The following is a 26,915-nucleotide window of genomic DNA, read 5'->3' as shown; positions in this document are numbered from 1 at the left end:
ATGCCATCCAGAATGCCCAGGATAGAATCCAGAATTGCTTGGCATGTGAAGAATCAGGAATATCCCAATTCTCATGGGAAAAGACGGTCAACAGACACTGATACTAAGATGACACAGCTGTTGCAATTATCTGACAAAGACTTTAAAACAGCGATTATTAAAACATTCCAGCCAGGTTCATTGGCTCACACCTATAATCCCAGCACTTTGGGAAGCTGAAACAGGTGGACAGTTTTGAGCTAAGGAGTTTGAGATCAGCCTGGGCCACGTGGTGAAACCCCATCTCTACTGAAAACACAAAAATTAGCCAGGTGTGGTGGCAGGTGCCTGTAGTCCCAGCTACTTGGGAGGCTGAGGTTGGAGGATCACTTGAGCCCAGAAAACAGAGGTTGCAGTTAGCCAAGATCATACCACTGCATGCCAGTCTGGGCGACAGAATGAGACCCTGTCTCAACAGCAACATTCCAAAAAGTCATCACAAACACATTCAAAGTCAGTCAAAAATTAGAAAAGGAAATTTTAAGTCATGAAAAAAGCATGCATGCATGAACGTGCACACGTGCGCACACACATACTCACACAGAAACCTCGTGGATAGGCTCAATAGCAGACTGGAGATGACAGAGAAAAGAGTCAGCACACTCAAAGACAGACCAAAAGAAATTATCCAATCCGAGAAACAAAAAGACGGAAAAAAATGAACTAAGCCTCAGGGACCTGTCAGAGAACAATAAAAGGTCTAGTATTTTTTCACTGGAATCAAATTGAGGTGAGAGTGTGACGCTAAAAAAATAAATACATAACAAATTCCAGAAAATTTGCTAAAAACTCTTTAATTTTTGGAAATGACCTAAGCCACCAGAATGAAGAAGGGCAGCAAACCCCAGAGACAATAAACCCAAAGAAATCTGTGCACAGACACATCATAATCAATCTACTGAACAGCAGACACACAAAAAGTTTAGAAAGCAGCAGGAAAAAAAAAAAGACGCGTTCCCTGAAGGGAGAAAGCAATTCAGATGGCCGTGGCTTTCTTATCTGAAACCGTGGAGGTCAGACAGAAGCGGCACAGCGTTTTTAAAGTTCTGAAAGAAAATAATTGCCACCCCAGCAGTATATATCCAGAGAAAATACCTTCAGGAATAAAGATGAAATACAGACATTCTCAACTGAAGGAAAACGACGAGAATTCATTACAGCTGAACTGCTCTCAGAGAATTCCTAAAGGAAGATCTCCAGACAGAGGGGAAAGGATAGCAGAAGGAATCTTGGAACGTGGGAAAGGAATGAAATGACAGGAGTGATAAATATATGAGTAAATATAACAAATTATTATTCTCTGCTTTGAAATTCTTTAAAATATGTTTGAAGATTGAGAGTAAAAAATTGTGCCATTGTCTGGTGAGGTTTTCAATGTACAAACACGATGTACGTAACGCAGAAGGCAATGATCGCATAGAGAGAGAGGGTCTGTAGGTCCCCGTGAAGGAAAATTTTCTTTTTTGTTGTTATTTATTTTATTTTTATTTTTAATTTTTAGGGTACATAGTAGGTGTATATACTTGTGGGGTACACGAGATATTTTAGTACAGGCATGCGATGCATAATAATTGCAGCATGGAAAATTGGGTATCAATTCCCTCAAGCATTTATCCTTTGTGTTACAAACAATCCAGTTATATTCTTTCAGTTACTTTAAAATGTACAGCGAAATTATTATTGACGACAGTCCCCCTATTTGTTGTCGTATAACATGGAATTTAGAAGTAAGTAGTCCGGGCCTAGGATGAGGGCCCTGTGGTGGCGTCAGGATACGGTCTCCTTCCCATTTCCTGCCACGCCCTCCTTTACCAGTGGTTTTCAGGTTATGGTCCCACAGTGGCTGCCCACCTCTGCTCATTGAATCTGCGTCCCAGGCAAAACAACAGGAGCACTCAACACAAATGTGCACGGGCATGGGAACAGCCAGCCACATATTCCTCTTCAAAAGGCCCTCCCAGAAGTACCAGGCAGCATTTTCTCCTTACTGTATTGATCACACTTTTGATACAAGAGATAAATGAATTTAGTGAAGGATATTTCCACATTGAACAAAATCAGAGTCACATTAGCAAGGAAGAAAAGAAAAATAGACATAATGTAGGCCAGGTGTATCTTTGACAACAGTTATTAAATATTTATGCAAATTTTATATGTATTTTATAACACACAGATATGTATTTATGTATGTGTATGTAGATAGCACGGTCATTCTATGTGGAAGTGACATTTTCTAAGTAGACTGCAAAGAGTTAAGTATGAACATTGCAATCCTCGGAACAATCAGTGTTTAAAAAATTAATCTCTATAAGGAGATGTAGTAAGAAACACAATAGATGATGCTACATATGTTCAAATAACCCAAAAAGAAGGCAGGGAAGAGGAAACAGAAGAATGTCAAATGGATGGAACAAAACAGAAAACAAATAGCAAAATAGTAGAACTGAACCCAAATACATCAATCATTACAGTAAATGAAAATGGGCTACACACACTCTTAAAAGACAGGAGTTGTCAGAATGCATAAAACAAGAAGAATTATTCATATGCTGCTCATAAGAAACTCACTGCAAATCTAATGGTGCAGGTATATTAAAAGGAAAAAGATTTAAAAAGGTTGTCCATATGAACACTAATCAAAAAAGCTGGGTTGGTGATATTGATATCAGACAAAATGGACTTCAAAGCAAATATATTTATCAAGGATAAAGTAAAACATTACATAATGATAGAAAAATCAATTCATCAGAAAGACATAACAATACCAAATGTATATACATCTAACAAAAGAGCTTCAAAATATATGAAGCAAAACTGAAGAAACTGAAAGGAGAAATAGATAATCTCCCATGACAGTTGGGAACTTCAGCCCTCCTTTATTAGTAAGATATAGAACTGGCAGAGAATCAGCAAAGATAGGGAAGGGAACAACACCATCAGCCCTCTGCATCTAATTGACGTTTATAGAACACTCCACTTAATAAAAACAGAGCTCATGTACTTTCAAGTCTGCATGAGGCATTCACCAAGAAAGATCGTGGAAATCATACTAAGTATGTCTTCTGATCATCATGGAATTAAAACAGAAATCAACTACATAAAGGTAACAGAAAAATCTCCAAATACTTGGAAATTAGAACAACATCTTTTAGACAATCATTGGGTCAAAAAGAAAGTCTTAAGGGAAATCAGAAAATATTTTGAACAATAAAAATACAGCATGCCAAAATTTGTGAGATGTAAATAAATCAGTGCTTTAAAAAATTAAGGCATTAAATGCTTATATGTGAAAAGAAAGACTGTAAGTGAATAATCTAGTCTTCACCTCAAGAAACTACAAAGAATGAAGAGCAGAATATGTATAAAGCAAGCAGAAGAAAGAACATTATAAAAACGAGCGGAAATCATTAAAATTGAAAACAGTAAAGCAATACAGATTTTGCTAAGATCAATAAAATTAGTAAACCCCTAGTGTGGCTGACAAGGAAATACAGAAGAGAAGCTAGAACTACCAATATCAGAAATAAAAGAGACTTTTTTTTAGTGCCTCTTGCAAACATCAAATGGATAAGGAAGGTATACTTCAAACAACTCTCCACACACAAATTCAACAACTTACACGAAATGGACTAAGGCCTTGAAAACCACAAACTGCCAAAGCTCCTCCAATATGAACTAGATAGCCTGAGTAGCCCTATTAATAAAATTGGATTTGTAGTTAATCTTTGAGAAAGAAATCTCCAAGTCAATGTGGTTTACTGTCAAACTCTACCCAATATTTAGAAAGAAATAGCACCAGTTATATACAATTTCTTGAAGAAAAGGAAATGTTTCTACCTTATTTGATGAGGTACGCATTACCCTGATATCTAAGCCAGGTAAAGATAATACACAAAAAGAAAGCTACAGACCAATATTGTTCATGAACATATATAAAAATATCCTCACAAAACTATTAGTAAATTAAACCTGACAATGTATGGTAAGATGAATACAAGACCATCAACTTGGGTTTCTTCTAGGAATTCCAAACCAGGTCAACATTCAAAAATCAATCAATATAATCAATTGTATTAACTGTCTCAGAAGTAATATCACATGATCGTATCTACTGGTGCAGAAAAGGCATTTGATAAAACTTAGAATCCATTCACAATAAAACCTCAAAGCAACCTAGGAATAAAAGAAAAATTATTCATCTTGCTAAAGGGCATTTACAAAAACTTATAGTTAACATTTTACTTAATAGTGAAAGATATAATTTCCCCCTAAAATCAGAAAAAAGGCTAGAGAATCCCCTTTTACCCATTCTATTCAGCATTATAATGAAAGTCCTAGCCTGTATAATAGGGCAAGAAAAAAAATAAAAGCACACAGGTTAACAGGAAGAGATAAAACTGTTCTGTTCATAGACAACATGACTATATACAGAATCCCAAGAGTAGACAAAAAATCTAGAACTAAGAGACGAGTTTAGCAAGGTTAAAGAAGGTCAACATACACACATATTAATTTCCACGCATTAGCAATAGACAAATTGAAAACCAAATTTTTTTAAATGCCATTGAAAATAAGTCAAAAAGTGAAATATTTATATATAAGCATAAATATAGCAAAACATGTACAGAATTTGAATGCTGAAATATGAACAACACTCATGAGAGCTTTCAAAGGAGACATCAATCAGTGAAGAGGTCTACTATATGCAAGATTCCAACACAGTGAAAATGCTAACTATTCCCCAATTGGTCTATGGATTCAAAATAATTCCAGTCAAAATCCCAACATGACTTATTTTTTAGACAAAGACAAGGTGATTCCAAAATGTATATGAAATGTCAAATGAATTTGAATAGATAAAATATTTTTGACAAACAAAACTGGAAATTAAATTCCTTTATGTAAGACTTACTCTGGAGCTGCTGTAATCAAGCCAGTGTGGTGTTGGCAAAGGGATAGCTACACAGATAAGCAGAAGGCTGTATAGAGTCCAAAAATGAACCTACACAAATACAGACATTAGACTTTGTTTTAATGGTGCAAAAACAAGTCAATGGAAGAAGCACAGATTTTCAACAAATTGTGTTGGGGCAATTGGTCCCTTGTATGCCAAAAATAAGAACCTCAGCCTAAGACTCCTACCATATTCAAAAATTAACTCAGGATGTATCACGAATCTACATTTAACATGCAAACACTGGAAAACCTTTAAAAGAAATCACAGGAGAAAATCTTTGGGATGAGAGAGTTCAGGAAAGCATTGCTAGATGTGACTTAACATCAAAAGCATAATTCATACAAGAAAGCAACAGTGTATTTGACTTTATCAAAAAAGTAGAGCTTTTGCTGCAAAAGACATTGTTAAGAGAATGCGAAGGCGAGTGTTACGGGTTGAATTGTATCCTCCCAAAATTTATATATTGAAGTCCTAACCCCAATACCTCAGAATGTGACCTTATTTGAAGATAAGGTCTTTGCAGAGGTGATCAAGTTCAAGTGAGTTCATTAGGGTGAGTTCTACTCTAATCTGACTCGTGTCCTTACAAAGAAAGGAAACTAGAACAAATACACACACAGATGGAAGCCCAGTTGAGGACACAGGAGGAACACAGCATCTCATCTACATGCGAAGAAGCAAGGCCTCAGGAGAACCCAATCCTGCAGAGACACCTTGATCTCAGACTTCTGGTTTCCAAAAAATGCATGAGTGCATTAGTCCATTCTCACACTGCTATAAAGAACTACCTGAGACCAGGCAATTTATAAAGAATAGAGGTTTAATTGGCTCACGGTTCCACAGGCTGTACAGGAAGCATGGCTGGGGAGGTCTCAGGAAACTTACAATCACGGCAGAAGATGAAGGGGAAGCAGGCACGTCTTCATGTGGCCACAGAAAGAGGAGGATGGTGAAGGGGAGGTGCCACACATTTTTTAAAACACCAGACCTTGTCAGAACTCACATCATGAGAACAGCAAGGGGGAAATCTGCCCCCATGATCCGATCACCTCCTACCAGACCCCTTCTCCAACACCGGGGATCACAATTCAACATGAGAGTTGGGTGGAAACACAGAGTCAAACTCTATCAGTGAGACAGTAAATTCCCTTTGTTTAAGCTCCCCAGTGTGTGGGACTTTGTTAGGGCAGCCACAGCAAACCAACACAGCAACTTGCACACTAGGCTAAAACATTTGCAAACCACATATTCAACAAAATACTTGTATACAGAATATGGTTTTAAAAGTCTTAAAACTTAGCAGTAAGAAAATAAATGCACCAATTAAGAAATAGACAAAAGACTTAATTACACAAAAAAGCTCTTGCACAGCAAAACAAACAATCGACGGAATGAACAAACAACTAGCAGAGTGGAAGAAGATATTTGCAGACTGTCCATCCAACAGGGACTAATATCCAGAATTTACAAAGAACTCAGACAACTCAACAACAACAAAACCGTAAACAGTCCCATTGAAAAGTGAGCAAAGACGTGAATAGACATTTTTCAAATAAGGTATACAAATGGCCAAGAAGCATGTGGAACAATGCTCAACATCACTAATCATCAAAGAAGTGCAAATTTAAACCATAATGAGGTTCCATCTTAAACCAGTCAGAATGGCTATTACCAAAAAGACGAAAAGATCACAGATAATGGCAAAAATGCAGAGAAAAGGGAACACTTATACACTGTTGGTGGGACTGTAAGTTAGTGCAACCTTTATAGAAAACAGTATGGAAATTTCTCAACAAAAACTACCATTTGGTCTTGCAGTCCCACTGCTGGGTGTACACCCAAAGTAAAAGAAATCGTGATACTAAAAAGATACCTGCATTCATGTTGATTGTAGCCATATTCACAATAGCAAAGATATGGAATCAATCTAAGCATCCACGAAGGGATGTTTGAATAGGGAAAATGCATTCTCTATATAGAATGGAATACTATTCGGCCATGAAAAGAATGAAGTCATATCTTTTAGCAACATGGATGGAACTGGAGGACATTATTTTGAGTGAAACTCTTCAGAAAACAGAAAGACAAATACCACACATTCTCACTGGTAAGTGGGAGCTAAATAATATGTAAAAAGCCGAATGAAAGATAATGGAGACCCAGGGTGGGGAGTGGGATGGAGACAGTACAAGAAATTACTTAATGGGTACAATGTACATTATTCAGCTGATGGATACGTTAAAACCCTCACTTCACCACAATGCAATATATCCATGTAACAAAATTACACTTGTACCCCATAAATTTACACAAAACAGAAATAGACAAAAGACGGAAAAAGACATTTTCCCAAACGAGCACAAGGAAGGGAAATCATCACATAAAAATATTTCTCCTCATTTGCCATTGATGAAGTGCAAAATAAAACCATAATGAGACGCCGTTGCATATCGATTACAATGGCCAAAATAAAATTACTGAGAATGCCAAGTGCTAGCAAGACGGTAGAAAAACTGGATCTCTCATTTCCCGCTGGTGGGAATGCAAAGTGATGCCGCCACTCTGAGACATAGTTTGGCAGCTTCTTCACAATTAAGCAGACTCCGTATGGCTGAGATCCTGCTCCCAGGGAAAGGAAAACTTGTGTGCACACAAGTAAGAACATTTCATGGCAATTTTATTAATGATCACCCCAAAAGGGAGCTAATCCAAGTGCCCTTCAGCAGGTGAATGGATAAATAAACAGATTGATCCATACAATGGAACGTTACTCAGCAACAAAAGGAAATGAACTATTGATATATGCAACAATTTGGATACATTTCAACGGCATTATGAGGAAGGAAGTCAATCGCCAAACTTTATATTCTGATTCTGTATGAAATTCAAAAAGCTTTCTGAAGTTGACCTCCTTCCTTCTGCATAATGTCTTTGAAATTCATCCAAATTGTTCTTCTATCGATAGGAGGGTGTGTTTTGGGTGATGGATCTCTTCTGAATCTTAATGGTTATGGTGTTAAAATTCATAGAACTGCACATCAAAGAAGTTATTTGTATGGTGGGACGATTTAAAAAAAAATAATATAAAGAACCATCAGACTCTTCCAGTGTTGCTGAGGACTGCTGGGGTTGGGGTATTGAAGGTGTGTGCATCAGAGCCCTACGGAAGGACAGAGACAGAGTGGCATCACGGTGTAGCTGTGCCTGAATTGCCCATTGGTGCAGTGCATGAGGCCACAGGTCAGGCCAGACCGTCCTCCCAGAGACTCACTCCTTAGCAGGTGAGTGTCAGGCTGCTGTCTCCCGGCTGACCCAGGCCCTCCTTACCTGTCACCATGCCTGTTATCCTGTTATGGCCCCTCTGCCTGGCTGCCTTCATTCTCTAGCCCTCCAACCCATCTTTTCCCCTGCAACCAATGTAGTTTTTCTTAACTGTGCTTCCAACCCATCACACCTCAACTTGAAATACTCCAGGGGTTTCTCTTCTAAAGAATAATTTGAACTTCATTTGCTTACTGTGCAAAGCACTTACAGCCCAGGCTGCACTCCCGCAGCTGCCTACAAACCTCATCCCTTCACTGATCTGTGTGACGCTGGGTAAGCCACCAAACCACGCCCACCCTGCTCCTACTTGTCACCCTAGTATGGATAATGGGGTGACTATGACAGCCACATCCCAGAGTTATCACAGTAACATCGAAAAGGCCCACCAAAGGCTCCTTGCTACTGTTTTTATTTGGGGCTAATCCCATAACTGTTGTTATTACAAACAGGTACACACATCCAGTGCCCTCTTGGCCACAGTCACCAAGCACGTGGAATCTGGGTTTTATTCTTACTCTACCATACTATTACTTAGAACCCTTTCTTTACAGAAAGGAAATTGAATTTAAATTGCTTAAACAACAATAACAACGAAACATATTGGCTCATGTAACTGAAGAGTCTGAAGGATGATTTGGCTTCAGGCATGGTTTGATCCAGAATCTCTAAAAACATGACCAGGACCCTTGTTTTTTCTCTCCTTCCATTGGTCCTGCTTTTCTTTGTTGCCTCTTCAAAACATCTCTCTCTACATAGTCACCAGCAGCTCCAAAGTCCACTGGACCAGCTGTGGGCGGGGACACCCTCTCCCAGTAGTCTGTCTGGACAGTTGCAGGAAACGCCCTGCTCAGGTCGCAGGACCATCGCTGACCCAAGATACTTTCTTAGGAACGTGGAGTTCTTGTCCACAAGCTGATTGTCCTCAGCCACAGGCTGAGGTCATGTGGCTGCCTCTGTGACCTGACGTCTGAGTGGGGGTGAGGAGAAGGGTTGGGTCAGCATCGTCTAAATGGTGTGGAACAGGCAGGGCTGGGGGTCTTCATCATGGGCCCCCACACTGTGGGCTCTAGAGGGTTTCATTGCTGAGAGGGAAGTGTAGACCACTGGACAAACCAGTGACCACAGTGTCTGTGGCTGTGTGTCCTGGGACAGTTTGTAAACTTTGGTGGCCTCATTTGCAACACGGGATGACAGCAGTCCTCGCCCAGGGCTGCTGGAGCTCTGAGAGGATAAAGGCACCTACAGCACTTTGCAAGTGCCTGTCACTAGTGAGAACTCTGAAACTGTGCCTTCCCCAGCTACATCGTGTTATTATTATCTATGATTGTTTTCGTATTGCCTAGCAAATGACCTAGCCATGCTGAGAACTAAACTGATATTAGCTCCCTTCACTTTGCAGTCCCACGGACATTTCAATCACTTTATAACTCAGCGTGGTTGCAAATTCTGTCCCTTTTGCTTGGGAAGCTCCTATTCCAACCACAAATAACACCCCATTGTTTAGTAGTAACAGCATTTTAAACAGAATTTGTGTGGCTCTTGCAGCTTTTTATGCTCTCTTCATGCCCCCTCATGGAAACTTTGCACACACCCATGGTTCTGTTGCACAGTTCCCTTTTGACATCGGTGGCATCAGAGGTCCATGGAGGATCCACAGGGCTGCCTGTCGGTCTGGCATTACCTTGTGCTGCTTACCTTGTCTGTTTTGGCTCCCAAGCCTCCAGAGGGCAGGGCCCAGGGCTCATTCCTCACGTATCTCAAGAGCTTAGTACACGGTGGAGATTCCCAGGAAATGTTACGGTGAACTGGATTGTAAGACAATGCACAGAACACACAGCACTGTGTGGCACCTAGCAGTTGTGACATTTATCATCCCGGGTTTCTACCAGTGCCAGGAGAGTCCTGGGAAGGCAGAGTCCACTGAGAGGTCATGGGATGGAAGGGACTCACAGGCTTGGGGCACAGATGGCTCCTCTGTGCCTGTGCCACCCCTGCCTGCAGATCCCAGGTCCGTCCTGGTGCCCGAGAGTCCCCATCCTGCATGCACGGCTTTGAACCTGCTCTGGGCTAGGAATGTCAGGCAGCATGTCTGAGCTTCAACCTCTCCCTTCATGAAACAGGAATAACATTACTGCCTATCAGGATTTCATGAGGATTAAATAAGACTGAATGAGAAAGAGGCATATGAACTTGATTTTTACATTCCTTGGAATATAAATGCTTCTTAAAATTTTCAAAGATGCCTTTTAAAATTCTGAAAGGTTAAAATAAAAAGTTTGCCTGCCCTGCCTTTCTCCTAAGACTGCGTGTGAAGATCAAACACAACAATGAAAGAAAAAAAATGAAGTGAACGTATCATGGTACCAGTTCAGCCAGCGTGTTACCAGTTCAACCAGGGCATTACCAGTTCAGCCAGCGTGTTACCAGTTCAGACAGTGTGTTACCAGCTCAGCCAGGGTGTTACCAGCTCAGCCAGGGCGTTACCAGCTCAGCCAGGACGTTACCAGCTCAGACAGTGTGTTACCAGCTCAGCCAGGGCGTTACCAGCTCAGCCAGGGTGTTACCAGCTCAGCCAAGGCGTCACCAGCTCAGCTAGGGCATTATCAGCTCAGACAGCACGTTACCAGCTCAGCCAGGGCATCACCAGCTCAGCCAGGGTGTTACTGACTCAGCCAGGGTGTCACCGGCTCAGCCAGGGCGTTACCAGCTCAGCCAAGGCGTCACCGGCTCAGCCAGGGCGTTACCAGCTCAGCCAGGGCGTTACCAGCTCAGACAGCGCATTACCAGTTCCGCCAGTGAAGTTTTGCTGGCTTGAACTGAAGACATACTGAGATGTCACAACTGATGCTTAGCTGTGTCCCCCAAGCCAAGCCATTCTCTACCTTGCAACCAGAAACTTGCAAACACAAATCCGACCATCTCCCCTCTTTGCTCGAACCCTTGGGTGGTCCCGCATGGCCATGGTGGTCAAGGCCATCCTGGCTTTAGGATGACGCATGCCACACTTTCTGAGATCTGGCTCCAGACACTGCTTCTTCCTTGGAATGTTTTTCTTCTCCTCAAAAGAAGCAAGGATACTAAAAGAAGCAAGTAAAAGCATTGCCCCACGGCAGTTGACAAGAATAGACAGAAGGACAGAAGGTGCATTTCATTCAATCACCCAGAGAAAACTGTGCTCCCGGAGACAGAGGTGACACCCCCAGCTTAGCACAAGACACAGGGCAGTCAGTGGCGAATCCTGCCCTGGTAAGGTCTCCAGGCACCCGAGGCCTGGAGGTTTGTGACTAGAAAAGGAGCCAAGTTCCCTGTCCCCAGGAAGGAGCTGGACTTAGATGAGTAGTGTGAGGGGGAAAAAGAAAAAGTGTACTGTCCTCCTGCCGAAAGGCTTCAAGAGCCCCTGCAGATTCGGAGTGATAAGGAGCTTAGACCAGCAACTGCCGTTTGATCAAGTTGCCATCTGTGGGATTTGCTGACTTTGAGCAGGACTCGGAGATATCTCTGCGTTACAGCCTGGTCAGGACTGTGCAGACGCGCTGTATCTGATCCTCGGGGAAATCATTTTCTGAGTAAGCTAAGCTATGATGGCTTCTAGAGACTCTGCCAGCTCCCCCAGTGGAAAGGTCAATGAATCTTCCACCAAGAAGAAATAATCGTGGAGGGACTCTGCACTTTAAACACCACTTCTGAGTTTCAAAGAATATTCACAAAATAGTACAGCAAAAATGGAAAGAGAACGGTAGGTGAAGTTTGGGGTTCCTCTGGGGAGACATTTCTGGACTATGCAAGCTTTTGAGGGTTAAGATTGGCCCTACTCACAGTTTCACCCCGTGACAGTGTCCAGCACCTGGTGATGATGGTTTCGTGGTGGTGGTGGGCGCTCAGGCTGTGTCACCAGGCACCATCGTCTGGCAAATTTACCATCATCCGAGGTATGGCCGTAGCCACCTGGGCCCAGACGCTGTCTTTTGTCTGGGGCTCAGACTTGATCAGACACAGATGGGAAGCTCATGAGAGACAAGCACATAATGAAAATGCCGGTGTGCTGATTTTCAACACCACAGGGCGGAAGGAGGAGCCTCCTGGCCGTTGCTTACTGAGATGGGTATTTGGCAACTTACATTTGATTCCCTGCTACCATCACGCCATTGTTTAGAGCATCCACTCTTTCTGAAGTCTTGGTGACAGCCTCCTAGTTCCCAGCCCTGCCTCGGCTTGCTCCCCCTCACACCATCCTCCATCCTCTGTCGGGCCAGCGAGCCTGTTCCGTGCGGGATGCAAGCCCCTGACAATGGCAGTGTCTTACCTCCTCACCATCCTCATGCTCTTCTAGCTCTGCACTGCACCTGGAGCGATGGGGCCGAACATGGCCCATTAGCAAGGCTCCCTCTTGCCCCATAGAAAGATGAAATCAGCCTCCTTGTCATGAGATTAGGGCCAGGCCACAGCAGGGACACCACACACATGGGTTGGGTTCCACAACATGGAGTCCAAAATGATAGAAAATTTCATGACATTGCAAACTCCTTAGTATTCTGGCCATGCAGTGATGGGGCGCCTGGAATTCCTACCCCAGGCACCAGCCCCTCAGTGGCTCTGCCCAATGCCGACTGGCCTCAGTTTGCCATAGGAGCCCAGAGGCCTCTCTGCCGCACCAAGAACTGCTGGGTCGCTGTGCGTGTGGTCAGAGTTCCACGTGGCTTATGGCCTCAATTTAAATGATTATTAGTTAATGGATGGATGGAGGGTGGAGGATGGAGGATGGACCGCACTACCTAATATTTACTAAGCACCTGCTTTGTGCCAGGTACCCTGAAGCCCTGCGGGGTACCGCACTTGCTCCTCCAGGCGCCTCTCTTTCCATCTCCTTAGTGGCCGTGCAGCAGCAGCCGTTATTGCCCCGTGACAGATTGAGTCTGCGGAGGATCAACGCGGCAGCAGTACGTCCCTGCTCAAAGTGGCGCGGGCTTTGGGTGATGGCATTTCCCCAGCTGTGTTCCCTGGCAGAGACTGTGGTGATATTTCTGGCTTTGTTGCTATGTCAACCCCGGAGCTTGCCTCCTGTCTTGCGTCAGGGCTGGAGGCAGCCCCTCCTGAGCTCTCCCTGTTCCTGATGTGCACCGGAGGCTGCGTGCTGCGAGCAGCCGTGCCAGTGAGCATCACATCACACGGCCAACTTCCCTGTGTTTGGATATCTGACCATCACCATAAGGGGCCTACTCTTAGGCTCCAGGGGCAGGCTGGGCAGCTCCACTGAGTTCTCACTCGAGGGGAGAGACCTGGACGTTAGTGGGGTGAAGAACACGATGAGGGTCCTGAGACAGAGGCCCTGCCTGAAGGGTAGGACAGTGTCTGCTGCATCACAGGTGACAGCAACTTGTTGAATGAGCAGTAGCTGAGCGAGTGGACAGATGCATGATGACACGTAAAGATCTGGACTTGTTCAACGTGGGAGTGGGGGTGGGAACCATAATACCACAGCAGCACAGTTGCATAGTACAATAGCATGTAACCTGAATTGGGTACTTACTGTGTACCAGGCACCATTCCTAGCATGACGTGCGGGAATATGTCCAGTCCACAGCAAACGTAACGCAGGTGTGTCACTGCCATGGTGCTGTGCACTGGGGACGGCACACAGGGAAGCTGGGATCACAGAGACTACATTGAGATCTGCCCACCTCACTGCGTCCAAAGCAGGTGGGACCACATTCTATGCAGAAGAACTATCGGCTTCATAAATGGTTCCCTGTCACTGGAGCAAATGAGAGCTGGTCCGTGGTACATGCAGGAAACTACGGGTGTGCACGATCAACGGCTGCAGGGACGGAGGGCAGGCTGAGTCATCAGGAGGTGAAGTAGCAGTGCATGGGGACTATGTGGACAATGAGTGGGGGGAGGTGGAGGAGAACCCCACGCCTGGGGGAGAAGGATCGTGTGAGGAGCTGCTGCGACATGCTCAGGGAGAACAGCAGGTATGCGATCCTGAACCACGAGGAAGGTGGTTCCGATTCTCACAAAACCTCCAGAGCAGGAGAGGAGAAGCTTGCCAAGGGCAGTGTGGAGTGGGGAATGTTCTTACCCTACCCTGTAGAGTCACGGAGCAGTTTTTTTCTGAGGACGGCACTTCCCATGTGGGAAGAAAGTGGATTGGTGCATCCAGCTGTGTTCCCCAGGGGTATCCTGTGACATGTATCTGGGTTACTGCTTGTATTAGTCAGGTTGAGAGGCTGTAACAAAGCACCACAGACTGGGCAGCTTAAACAACAGACATGCATTTTTTCACTGTTTGGAAGGTTGGAAGTCCAAGATCAAGGCATTGGCAGGGTTGGTTTCTCCTGGGACCTCTCTTTGACTTGTAGATGCCATTTTTCCCTGTGTCCTCACACAGTCATCATTCTGTGTATGTCTGTCCTAATTTCGTCTTATGGGATACCAGCCACATTGGATTAGGGTCTATCCATATGACTTTATTTAACTCACTCACCTCTTTGAAGACACTCTTTCTAAATACAACCACACTAGGAGTTAAGGCTTCAACATGTGGATTTCTTCAGAAAGCACGATTTAGTCCCTAACACCTCTGCCTTGGCGTCCTGTGGTCATTTACCTCCTGAAATTTTGCCTCTCCTCCCTCTTGACTGCCCCACAGCCATGGGATCCATCCTAGGATGGGTTTGAAGGCAAACATATAGCCCTGGCACAGACTAATGGGGCAAGGGTCATACCTCCTTTCTTTTCCTGTCTTTTCACCATAGGAAACCTACCTAAACTTAAGCATTTGTTTCAAGATCAAGATCAAGATTTCCTGTTGGGATGCCTGTGAGAAGCTTTGCTCAGAGGCTGCTCTCTAACCTTGTACCCTAAATCCATCAATAGGGTACAAGAAGCAGGAAGTGGAGGCCTGGGAGCTGGGCAGAAGCTGGGAGGATGCAGACTCATCTCTGAAAGAGGGGGCCTGCTGGGTTTTAATCTTTAATTTGCTTTATTGGTGGGCTTCAGGCATCTAATGAGATACATGAGTTTTCTCACACAAGAGGATAATTTTACTTCTGACCACAGGAGAGAAAAACACATCCCTGGGCTTGAGACAAACAACAGTATTTTTATGGTATTTTTAATGCTTTTGAGTATTAAACTTTTATGGTGTTTTAAAAAATTCAGGAAGGAACTTCCAAACTCTCATGCATCCCGCGGCCTTTGATTGTAAGAGGATGACGGTGTGGTAGATGGGGTGGGTGTGGACGTTAGCAGCCCAGATTCAGATCCAGACACCCCTGGCTGTGACTCCAATTCCACATCAGTAAAATGGGGTGGTGGGGTCTGTGGGGCTCTCTGAGGACTGTGTGTCACGCCTCATAACAGCTGCTCAGGAAAAGCAGCAGGGCTTAGCACTGCATTGAAAGGGCTTAGCAGATGTCTCCATGGATTGATCACTGGGGCAATGGATGTAAAACATTTCTGCTCAAATCAAACCACTGCAACGGCTTGGTTTTTTTCACTCAACAAACACAAATGCCTGCAAGGTGCCAGCCTGTACTGGTTTTTGGAGGATAAAGATAAATTGTACACACTGTGTCCTCTGGGAGTCTCAACAGCAGACATAAAATGCAATCAAACAGACACACAGGGGCCATGGCATGTAGAGCTTCTCCGGATCACTCGAAGAGGGAGCAACGAAGGGCTGAGGCTGTCCTGAGACCAGCGATGTGACTGTCAGCCAGAGAACCAGGCTCAGCTCTGCACAACAGATGGACTGAAACTCCACAGGTGGGAAGTCAGAGTGGTGGGGTGGGCCTGGGGCGGCAGACATGGCATGGCTGGACCAGGGTAGCAGAGGCAGTGTGGCTCCCTGGACACACCTGTGGCTGGGAGGTCTGAGCCCAGGCACACCTAAGCTTGGTCTTGGACTCTGCATTCGTACTGGTCGGGATCCTCACCTCATATCCCTTGGGATATAATCACGTTGGTGGGGTTGCCACAGCAACCATGCTGCTGCCACTGTCCTGAAAGTCTGAGGAGCTACTGCTCTTCAGCGTTTTCCAGTATCCAACACTGTTCATCATTTCTGCTAGAGGGCTTCTCACCTGGCTGGCAAGAGCCTCATTGCATAGCAGCAAATCAGACATTTTAGGGAGCGTGTGGCCCTGGGCTGAGTGGTGGGAGCCCTTCAGGGAAGTCACACTTACAGATGGGACCAGACAGTGGCCTGTGAAGGAGGCGCTGGATGCTGGGTCCTTGGGCCACCTGAGATTTGGAGACGTACAGGTAAGGGTGGGTACCATGGAGCTGGAGGGCAAGAGCGAGCTGAGGATGTGTATTAGTCCATTCTCATGCTGCTATAAAGAAATACCCAGGACTGGGTAATTTATAAAGAAAAGAGGTTTAATTGGCTCACAGTTTCGCATGACTGGAGAGGCCTAGGAAACTTACAATCATGGTGGAAGAGGAAGAAAACATGTCCTTCTTCACATGGTGGCAGGAGAGAGACGTGCTGAGTGAAGGGAGTAAAAGCCTCTTATAAAACCACCAGATCTTGTGAGAACTCACTATCATGAGAAGAGCCTGGGGGAACTGCCCCCATGATCTAATCACCTCCCACGAGGTCCCTTCCCAACATGTGGGGATTACAATTCAGATTACAATTCAAGATGAAGTTTGGATGGGGATACAGAGCCAAACCATATCATTTCTCCCCCGGGCCCTCCAAAATCTTATGTCCTCACATTTCAAAATACAATCATGCCTTTCTAATAACCTCCCAAAGTCTTAAGTCATTCTAGCATTAACCCCCAAGTCCAAGTCCAAAGTCCCATCTGAGATAAGGCAAGTCCATTCCACCTATGAGCCTGCAAAATCAAAAACAAGTTAGTTACTTCCTAGATACAATGGAGCTATAAGCATTGGGTAAATACACCTGTTCTGAGTGGGAGAAATTGGCCAAAGCAAAGGGGCTATATGCCCCATGCAAGTCCAAAATCCAATAGGGCAGTCATTAAACCTTAAAGTCCCAAAACGATCTCCTTTGACTTCATGTCTCACATCCAGGCCACATTGATGCAAGAGGTCGGCTCCTATGGCCTTTGGCAGCTCTGCCCCGGTGGCTTTGCAGGGTACAGCCCTCTTCCTGGCTGCTTTCATGGCTGGCGTGAGTGTCTGTGGCTTTTCCAGGTGCGTGGTGCAAGCTGTCAGTGGATCTACCATTCTTTGGTCTGGAGGACGGTGGCCCTCTTCTCACAGCTCCACTAGGCAGTGCTGCAGCGGGGACTCTATGTGGGGGCTCCAACTCCACGTTTCCCTTATGCGCAACCCTAGCAGAGGTTCTCCGTGAGGGCGCTGTTCCTGCAGCAAATTTCTGCCTGGACATCCAGGCATTTCTGTACGTCCTCTGAAATCTAGGTGGAGGTTCTCCAACCTCAGTTCTTGACGTCTGTGCACCCGCAGGCTGAACACCATGTGTAAGCTGCCAAGGTTTGGGGCTTGCACCCTCTGAAGCAATGGCCTGAGGTGTACCTCGGCCCCTTTCAGCCACAGCTGGAGCTGAAACAGCTAGGACGAAGAACACGATGTCCCAAGGCTGCGCAGAGCAGGGGGTCCCTGGTCCCAGCCCAGGAAACTATTTTTCCCTCCTAGGCCTCCTGGCCTGTGATGGGAGGGGATACTGTGAGGGTCTCTGACAGGCTCCAGATACATTTTCCCCATTGTCTTGGTGATTAACATTCGGCTCCTCATTATGTAAATTTCTGCAGCCGGCTTGAATTTCTCTAGAGAAAATGGTTTTTTTCTTTTCTACTGCAATGTCGGGCTGCAAATTTCCCACACGTTTATGCTGTTTCCTCTTAAATGCTTTGTCACTTAGACATTTCTCCCACTCGATACCCTAAATCACTCTCTCAAGTTTGAAGTTCCACAGATCTCTAGGGCAGGGCAAAAATACCACCAGTCTCTTTGCCAAAGTATAGCAAGTGTCAGCTTTACTCCAATTCTCAACAAGTTCCTCATCTCCATCTGAGACAACCTCAGCCTGGACTTCATCGTCCATATCACTATCAGCATTTCAGTCAAAGCCATCCAATAAGTCTCTAGGAAGTTCTAAACTTTCCCACATTTTCCTGTGTTCTTCTGAGCCCTCCAAACTGTGCGAGCCTCTGCCTATTACTGAGTTCCAAAGTTGTTTCCACATTTTTGGGTATCTTTATAAAGCACTCCATTCTCTGTGGTATCAATTTACTGTGTTAGTTCTCACACTGCTAGGAAGAAATATCTGAGACTGGGTAATTTATAAAGAAAAGAGGGTTAGTTGACTCACAGTTCCACATGGCTGGGGAGGCCTCAGGAAACTTACAGTCATGGAGGAAAGGGAAGCAAACAAGTCCTTCTTCAGTAGACAGCAGGAGAGAGAAGTGCCGAGCGAAGGGGGGAAAAGCCTCTTTTAAAACCATCAGGTCTTGTGAGACTCACTATCATGAGAACAGCATGGGGGAAACTGCCCCCATGATTCAATTACATCCAAAGAGGTTCCCCCTGCCCAAGACGTGGGGATTACAATTGGGATTACAACTCATTGATGAGATTTGGGTGGGGATAGAGAGCCAAATCATATCAGAATGAGTTGTACACTGTGAGTTCACTGCACACTACATACTCCACTGTTTCCAGAGAATGGAGAAACAGAAGTAAAAATCCCTGCCTTCAAGGGCATCACACTCTAGTGTCAGAGAAAGACCCAGGAAGAAATGATTATGATAAAATGAGAGAGCTGCTCTCACAGAAGCAGGAAAACCATTGCAGAGCGAAGGGACTGGGAACACAGATGCCAGGAGACAGGGACAAATCTTCCCAGACAAGGGGGCACTTGCGTGTCACTCTTGCGCTCCTTTAATGAACAAAGCGAATTCCTCCCACGAGGGAAGGATGTGCTGACCTCTGCCCTTTGAGAGGTGGGGAGGCTGGGAAAGGCATCGAGACAGCAGAGAGCAAAAGCAGTGCAGTACGGGGCTGCACAGCCAGCCAGGCGCAGGAGCCGGGCAGGGCCAGGGGGAAAAGACCTGCGGTTGGTTGAGAAATCAGGAGTGTCCCAGTGGAGTGACCAGCGTGTGGAGCCTACCTGGCATATTTAGCAGCTGAACTTCACCACTGGGGCAGGGACTGGCTGAGTGAATAAAGGCCAGGGGAGACCCCAGGGTAAGATGGGGAGGCTGGTACAACCCTAAAGGGCCCCCTGGGCTGAGTTAAGCGGTCCAGACTAGGTACTTAAGTCACCAGGACCTGCAGAGCTCTCTCTAAAGAGGTCGTGGTACCTTTGGGAAGATGACTTTGGGACCAAAGTGGGCCACCAAACAGAGCAGTCATGTCCTCTGCCCCTAAAAATGCCATAAAAATGACAGAAAAGGGGGAATAAGTGTGTAACCAGCAAGAGACACCATGAAAGAGACAAAGAGGTTGCAGGATTTCTCAGGAGAAGGGGTAGGATCAGACGAGTGGAGAAACCAAAGCGAACCACACACGAAAAACAGCAAGAAAAGCTACTGCAAAGATAAGGCCAAACCCTGTGCCCAACAGGCAGGCAGAGATGGGGCGTGGGCGCAGTCCTCAGGGTGACTGAACAAGTGGACCCAGGAAGAACTGGCTTCTGAACAAGAGGAAGGGCCGGGGGCTGTATGGCGCCACGGCAGAATCTGTGTGCTCTGGCATCCGCCTCCATGGGCCTGAATGTGTTCTATAAAATGGAGATGGTGAGGGTGCCACTTTTCAGCTTTAGCCAGTGCGGTTTTTATCATGTCGTGATGCGCACGGGGCAGGGGAGGGGCAAGGGGAGACTGGTAACCCAAGAGTGAGGCTGAACAGGAAGGCGGAGCTGAACCAGCTGCAGTGTTCTAGCGTTTGATAGAATAGGAGGGAAATTACAGTTCACAACAATTTATTGTCTATTTCATAATAGCCAGAAGAAAAGAATTGTACTGCTCCCAACACAAAGAAAAGATGAATGTTTGAGGAGGTGGATATCCCAGTTACCATGATGGGATCATTACACATTGTATACGTATATCAAAATATCATCTGTGGCCTCAGAATATGTATAGCTATGATATATCAATCAGAAATACAAAACAAGAGAATGGAATGGAAGGAGACACGGAAGGGAAAGGCCCTCTGCTGTCTTCAGGAAAGCCGCCAACCTGGGGGGTATTCAGGATAAATTCCCAGATCACATCCTGAGAAGTGAAAAGAAAAAGAAAAAAAAATGAGGAATAAAAATGATCAGAGTTCTTGGAAATGTATAAAATACTTGAGATATATCTGAGTCGCAGAATGGCCAAACACTGAATCATTCATCTAGATGACTGGGTTGTGGAGTTTTACCAAAAGAGAGGGAGACGCAGGAGGAAAGAGATGAGAAGAAAGGAAACGCTCACAGATGGAAAGAAAAACGTTCCCCCGAATTGAGGAAAGTCGCGCATTTTTAGAATAAAAAGAGTCTATTTTGGGACAAAATGGATTAAGAAAAAAAATGCAAGCACTTAGATACATTCTAAATAAAGAACTTCAAAAGTGAAGAAACTATCCCCAAATCTTTTATAGTTTAACAACACCAAAAAGAGATTCCTAGAATGGAACAAGTTTCCTACTGGTGACAAATTTCTAATAGCCACATCACACCTTCAGAGAAAATGACTTCCAAGATCTGAAAGTCCTTTGAGTCTATAATTCTATGCCCAGATAAATTATTATTCAAATCGAGGAGGAAAATAACCAATTTTCATGCATAAAAAACCTCAGAAAATCAATTTACCTTCTATGGACTCTTTTGAAAAATAACTTGAATATACAGCTAAACAAAACAATAGTAAACAAACAAAAATCATGAGCCCAATAAGAAAAAGGACCGTGGGATGAAGAATAATGGCGAGAAAAGAAACAGGAGAATGTTGTACTTAATTGTAAACTGATTTCTAGGTATAATATATAAAACTAGGAACATATTTTTATACTAAAAAGTAGGATCTTAACATGGCCGTGATGAGAATCGGGCAGGAAAGGAGCGAGGAGAAAGTGAAAGTAAGCTAAATGTCTTATTTTCTTCAGTAGAAGGAAAACTATTTATTATGACTTTTAGAAAAATGTTAGGCTGAATATATGTGCTAAAAAAATATGATGGTTTCTTATCAGCTATTGGTCAATTGAATGTCTACATAAAAAAAAAAAGAGGATTTTAAGAACTACTTTGTACCATAGTTAAAAAACAATTTGTTAGACTTGGGATCTAAATTTCAAAGTTAAAAATATATATCTTTTAGAATTAGCATGGTAAAATATCTTCATAAACTTTCAGTAGACAGAGTTAAGGGTGATAATTACGATCATATATAGAGAATTTAAAGAGGCACATTTAAAACAAAATGATATAAACCGAAGATCTTTCAATGGAAAAATATATCCAGGCAAATATATGCATGTATTTTAAAATATAAAGCAGGTGTGTTAATATTAAAATCACACAAGGAAGACTTCAAGGCAAAGATCATAAAATACCAGTTTAGCAGTAATGTTTTATTTCTTTTATTAAAAATAGAAAGTTGAAAAGCATCATAAGTGTTCACCTCAATCAGTTAGCAGAACAAACATTAGTTTGAACACGCACATACACACACACCCTAAAACAAAACAAAACAAAATTTAGAAAAATGGAAGTTGTGAAATCAAAAGCAGAAATTAATAAAATATGAAAAATAACAGCGAAAGCCAACAAAGCCAAAAGAAGCTTATTTGAAAGAAGTGATGAAATAGATATCACTGTGGAAAACCATGAATCCAAATGGAGAGAGATAACAAACACAACCTGTAACAATGAACCCTCTCGTAGGTTCTGTGGACTTTCAAAATAGAAGAGAATACTGCCTTAGAGTCGATTTTGTGCCCATGGATTTAACAGCTACGATGAAATGGAAATTTTATAGAAAACTATAAAATACCGAAATTTATTAGAGGAAAAACAAAATTTCAGGATAGACCTGTAGCTATTTTATAAATTGCAGCGTTACTCAAAAATCTGTTAATTCCCTTTCTCCCCGGCCCCAAACACCAACAAGGCACTGCACAGGGGATTTTGAGGGTAAATTTCTCAAAACCCTAAAGGGACAAATAATTCCTTTTCAACACAGAGGGAAATAAAATCAGAAAGCTTTCCAGGCCTTGCTAGAAGACGATGTCCTCGACACCAAAACTGGACAAGGACAATACAAAAAATAAAATGCCACATTGATTTTTGTTGTGAAAGTGGATGCAAATATCATAGAAATATAATAAATTGAATTCAGGACTATGTAAAAATTATATACATATGTATTAATATATATAATTAATATATGTAAATATATATTATTAATATATATGTTAGTACTTATTCCAAGTTTATTTTATGAATGCAATGGGTTTATAACATTAGGAAAAATCCATTAATATAATTGGTCATATTAAGAAATTAAGAAGAAAAAATACTTATCATCACAATTGACAAAAGAAGCATTTAACAAAGGATGTAACTGGGTGGTATTTAAAATGACCAATTCAACCAACCAATGTATAATATCAGTATCTTAATATTTTAGCAGGTTAGGAATATGACATAAAGGCCCTGAATACAAAAAATTGTTTCTAACTACCCAAATATCATGTCAATGGTGAAACTCCAGGTCAGTTGTTTTCAAAGGCAGGGGCAAGATAAAAGTTTTTCCCTCAACACTTTCTTGAAGAAAGAGGGCAGGGTGGAAGGTTTATGAATCCCAGAGAGGAAGAAACCAATTTGCTGTTATTTGTAGATTAGATGAATGTTTATATAGAGTAGGTTTACATAGAATAGGAAAGTTCACTGAGATTTCTATATACAAGATCTAGCAACATACACAAACCAATATTGCTCATGTATACCAGCTTCAAACAATTAGAAATTGTAATAATCATCATAAAAGTGATGAAAATTGTGTTGCTTAGTATTCTACCAAAGTTATTAAGTAATTTTTAATGAAAAAATGAACTTCCATTGAGAAACTTAAAGGAAAACTTAAAGAAATTACAGACATACATACACCCTGTTTTCCCAATGTTTTAACAATGAGAATTCTCCCCAAGTGGAAATACCAACTCAATTATATGTGGTTGAGAGAGATGCTGTACGTACACCGTGGGATTCTACAGGGTATATGGAATAGGATGCAATCTCATTTATTTTTATGGCTGCAGAGTAGTCCATGGCATAGTATTAATACTGTGGTATATATTCTATATACACCATGGAATAATACTATGCAGCCATAAAAAGGAATGAGATCATGTCTTTTGCAGGGACGTGGATGGAGCTGGAAGCCATTATCCTTAGCAAACTAATGCAGGAACAGAAAACCAAATGCCAAATGTTTTCACTTATAAGTGGGAGCTAAATGATGAGAACACATGGACACAAACAGAGGAACAACAGACACAGGGGCCTACTTGAGGGTGGAGAGTTGGGGGAGGGAGAGGAGCACAAAAATGACTGCTGGGTACTAGGCTTGCCACCTGGATGACAAAAGAATCTGTACAACAAGCCCCATGATGGGAGTTCACCCATATAACAAACCTGTACATGTACTCCTGAGCCTAAAATAAAAGTTAAAGAATAAAAACAAAACAAAACAAAAAAAACAAAATTGTAACAGAATCGTTCACATCAGAGGACAAGTTGATTCTAATATCTGAACAGAATGAATGACTAATAAAAGCCAGGTCAAAATTTTAAAAAATAAGCATAGAAAGGAAGGGGATTTGTCCTACTAAAATAAATATTTACTTACAAGTTTCAGGAAACAAACAGCATAGTATCATTGCTGGTGCAGACAATGGATCCACTGATGCCGTCATCAAAGTCGCATCAAACACGCAAGGCAATGCCACACACTACAGCCCTGCTATTAGCAACTGACTTTCCATATAGAACAAAAAGAAATTCTTCTGGCAGGAAAAGCTGCACTGAAATGCCATATACGTCCACAACCTCCCACCTGAACACTTGGACCAGATGCGTCTCAGATTCAGAGTCATCTGCAAAAGGAAACAGGTGCAATCGCCCCGCGAGGTCCTCAACTGCATCAGGGAACTGCATTCCATCCGCAGCTAACGCACCTGCAGCAAAGCACATTGGTGGCCCCCACACACAGGATAAATAACAGCCATTTATTTGTTTCACTTTTTCCTCAAATTTAAGATGAAGTTTCTCCTACTGACTCCATTAAACGCACACCAGGATCAAGGATTCTAGAGCTGTAGGGACTTGTCCAAGTCACATGTTGTGGATGGCAAAGCCAGTGTGTGAGTCAGAGCCTGAGCCTGGAAGCCAGAAACTCTAGGCTGAAGAGTCTCACTGTCACCCGTGCCTGCCCAGGTGGCAGGATCCTGCTTCTGACCTCTCACCCTGAGCTTTAGACCTTCTGTTTCCTGATCCACCTGCCTGGACTATCACTGCCGGTCATCAAAACAGGTGCTCTGTGCTGCCCCTGCCTGGCCGGCCTCAGTCCCTGCCTGGGAGGTCACTGAGTGTCCGTTGCATCCTGGGGGTACGTGGACTGCCTGCCACGGTCTTTCTCATCTGCCTGTGAGTCTTCTGAGCCTGTAGGTGGGGAGTGTGTGGAGTAGAGCAGCCACAGTAGCCTTCGTAGAATGCTCACTGCACACCAGGCATGGTTCTGGGAGGCCCATTTCCATCCATTTGATGAGTTTTGTTTCTGCAGTAGTGCCAAGCACAGTAGAAGGCAAATACTCAGTGGCTCATGAAGACGTCTGGACGTATTTCTGTTGCTTCCAAACACAAGGTATCCTCTGAGCTATGCACAGTGGTGTGTGGTGCCATTCACGGACCCGGTGTTCTCTCTGAGCAGAGCATCCTCTGTGGAGGAGGTGATAATGGGATCACGGAGAGCCCAACAAGGCTCTCCATGTGAAGCCCGTGAGGATGCGGGATCCCTGAGGCCAAGGCCAAGTCTGATGTCCCTGAGGCCCGGCCGATGGTGGGCATGTGTGCTGAATAAATAACGAGGGCTGCTAAGTGCTAAGATGAAGGTGTGAGAAGGGCTGCCCTTTAGCTAAAGTCTGAGGGCCAGTGAGGACTCACAGGGGGCCTCTCCTGGTGATCAGGCCTTGTGTCCCTTGGCGCTCTCTTCCATAGGGTGACAGCTTCAACAGCGTCTCTATTCCCCCCGGGGCTGTCTCTTGAGTGCTGGTTCACAGCTCCTGACTGGCCTCCTGCCCCCTCCCAGGCAGCACAGTCCAGCTATGGACAGTCCAGCACAGTCCAGCGTCACCACACGGGCACTGAGGGTGGTGTCCCTGGACACAATATCTGGACAGTGATAGGATGCAGACCACACCAAGAGAAGCCCAGGGTCCCACCAGCTGAGGCGTGGTTAGTGGGGGTCCACTCCACAGCTGCAGCCTGGAGACCCCCACTTGCCGGCCTGGTGCAGTTAGCAGTTCCGGGACAGGTCCGCTGTGGACAGACAGGGAACGGGAAGGGGCTCAGGTGCCCTCTGCAGAGAGTTCAGGGTAAGTGAGGTCTTGAGGGACTGGCCAGCTTTGGAGATGGGATAACGAGGGATGGACACTCCTCCCAGTGGGGGAGCATGGCCGCCATGGCCCCTTCTTTGCCAGAAGAGCCTGATTTACTTTGGATTTCACCCTTCTGTGCATCTAGGAAGGCCCCCCACCCCCAGTCTTGGGAAGTGAGGGGTCAGAGCAGTTATGCGCAGTGTTGATGGGGGCACAGGGCATGTTCCCACGTGGGCACCTGCAGGCAGAGGCTGATGGAGTAATGGCGTTTGTGGGAGGATGTGCCTCTCTCTATGTTAGGGCTCACATGTTTCCTTGGACTCGGGCACGGCTGAGGCCACCTGGGGGCCATCCAGAAAGCTGAATAGACACGCTCAGGCCTTTGATGGCTCTGTTGGGTGGCCCAGGTAACCCATCCTCCCTCTGGGCTTTCCTCCAGTTTGACTGAGGTAGGGGTGGGGCCGGACAGAAGGGAGCTGCTGGGACTTGGGGCCATCGGTGCCAGGCCAAGGGGAGCAACCTCATGAAGAAAGCACTGGAAAGCAGGAGTCGTGGCACATAGGCAGCATGTCCCACCTACAGGAGAGGCCCAGAGAGGTGGTCAGAGCTGGGGGCCAGCTTGTATCACTGACCCACGGCTCAGCCATCAGGAATCAGGAGGGAAGTTGTCATGTCCACTCACTGGCCACACTTGCTGAAAGTCCAGCTGTTTGGCCGGGCACGGTGGCTCAAGCCTGTAATCCCAGCACTTTGGGAGGCCGAGGCGGGTGGATCATGAGGTCAGGAGATCGAGACCATCCTGGCTAACATGGTGAAACCCCGTCTCTACTAAAAATACAAAAAACTAGCCGGGCGTGGTGGTGGGCGCCTGTAGTCCCAGCTACTCGGAGGCTGAGGCAGGAGAATGGCGTGAATCTGAGAGGCGGAGCTTGCAGTGAGCCGAGATCGCGCCACTGCACTCCAGCCTGGGTGACACAGCGCGAGACTCCGTCTCAAAAAAAAAAAAAAAAAAAAAAAAAAA

Source organism: Theropithecus gelada, chromosome 10 (assembly GCF_003255815.1).
Source record: "Theropithecus gelada isolate Dixy chromosome 10, Tgel_1.0, whole genome shotgun sequence".
In the NCBI taxonomy this organism is placed as follows: Eukaryota; Metazoa; Chordata; class Mammalia; order Primates; family Cercopithecidae; genus Theropithecus; species Theropithecus gelada.
Note: the sequence above shows the minus strand (reverse complement) of the source record.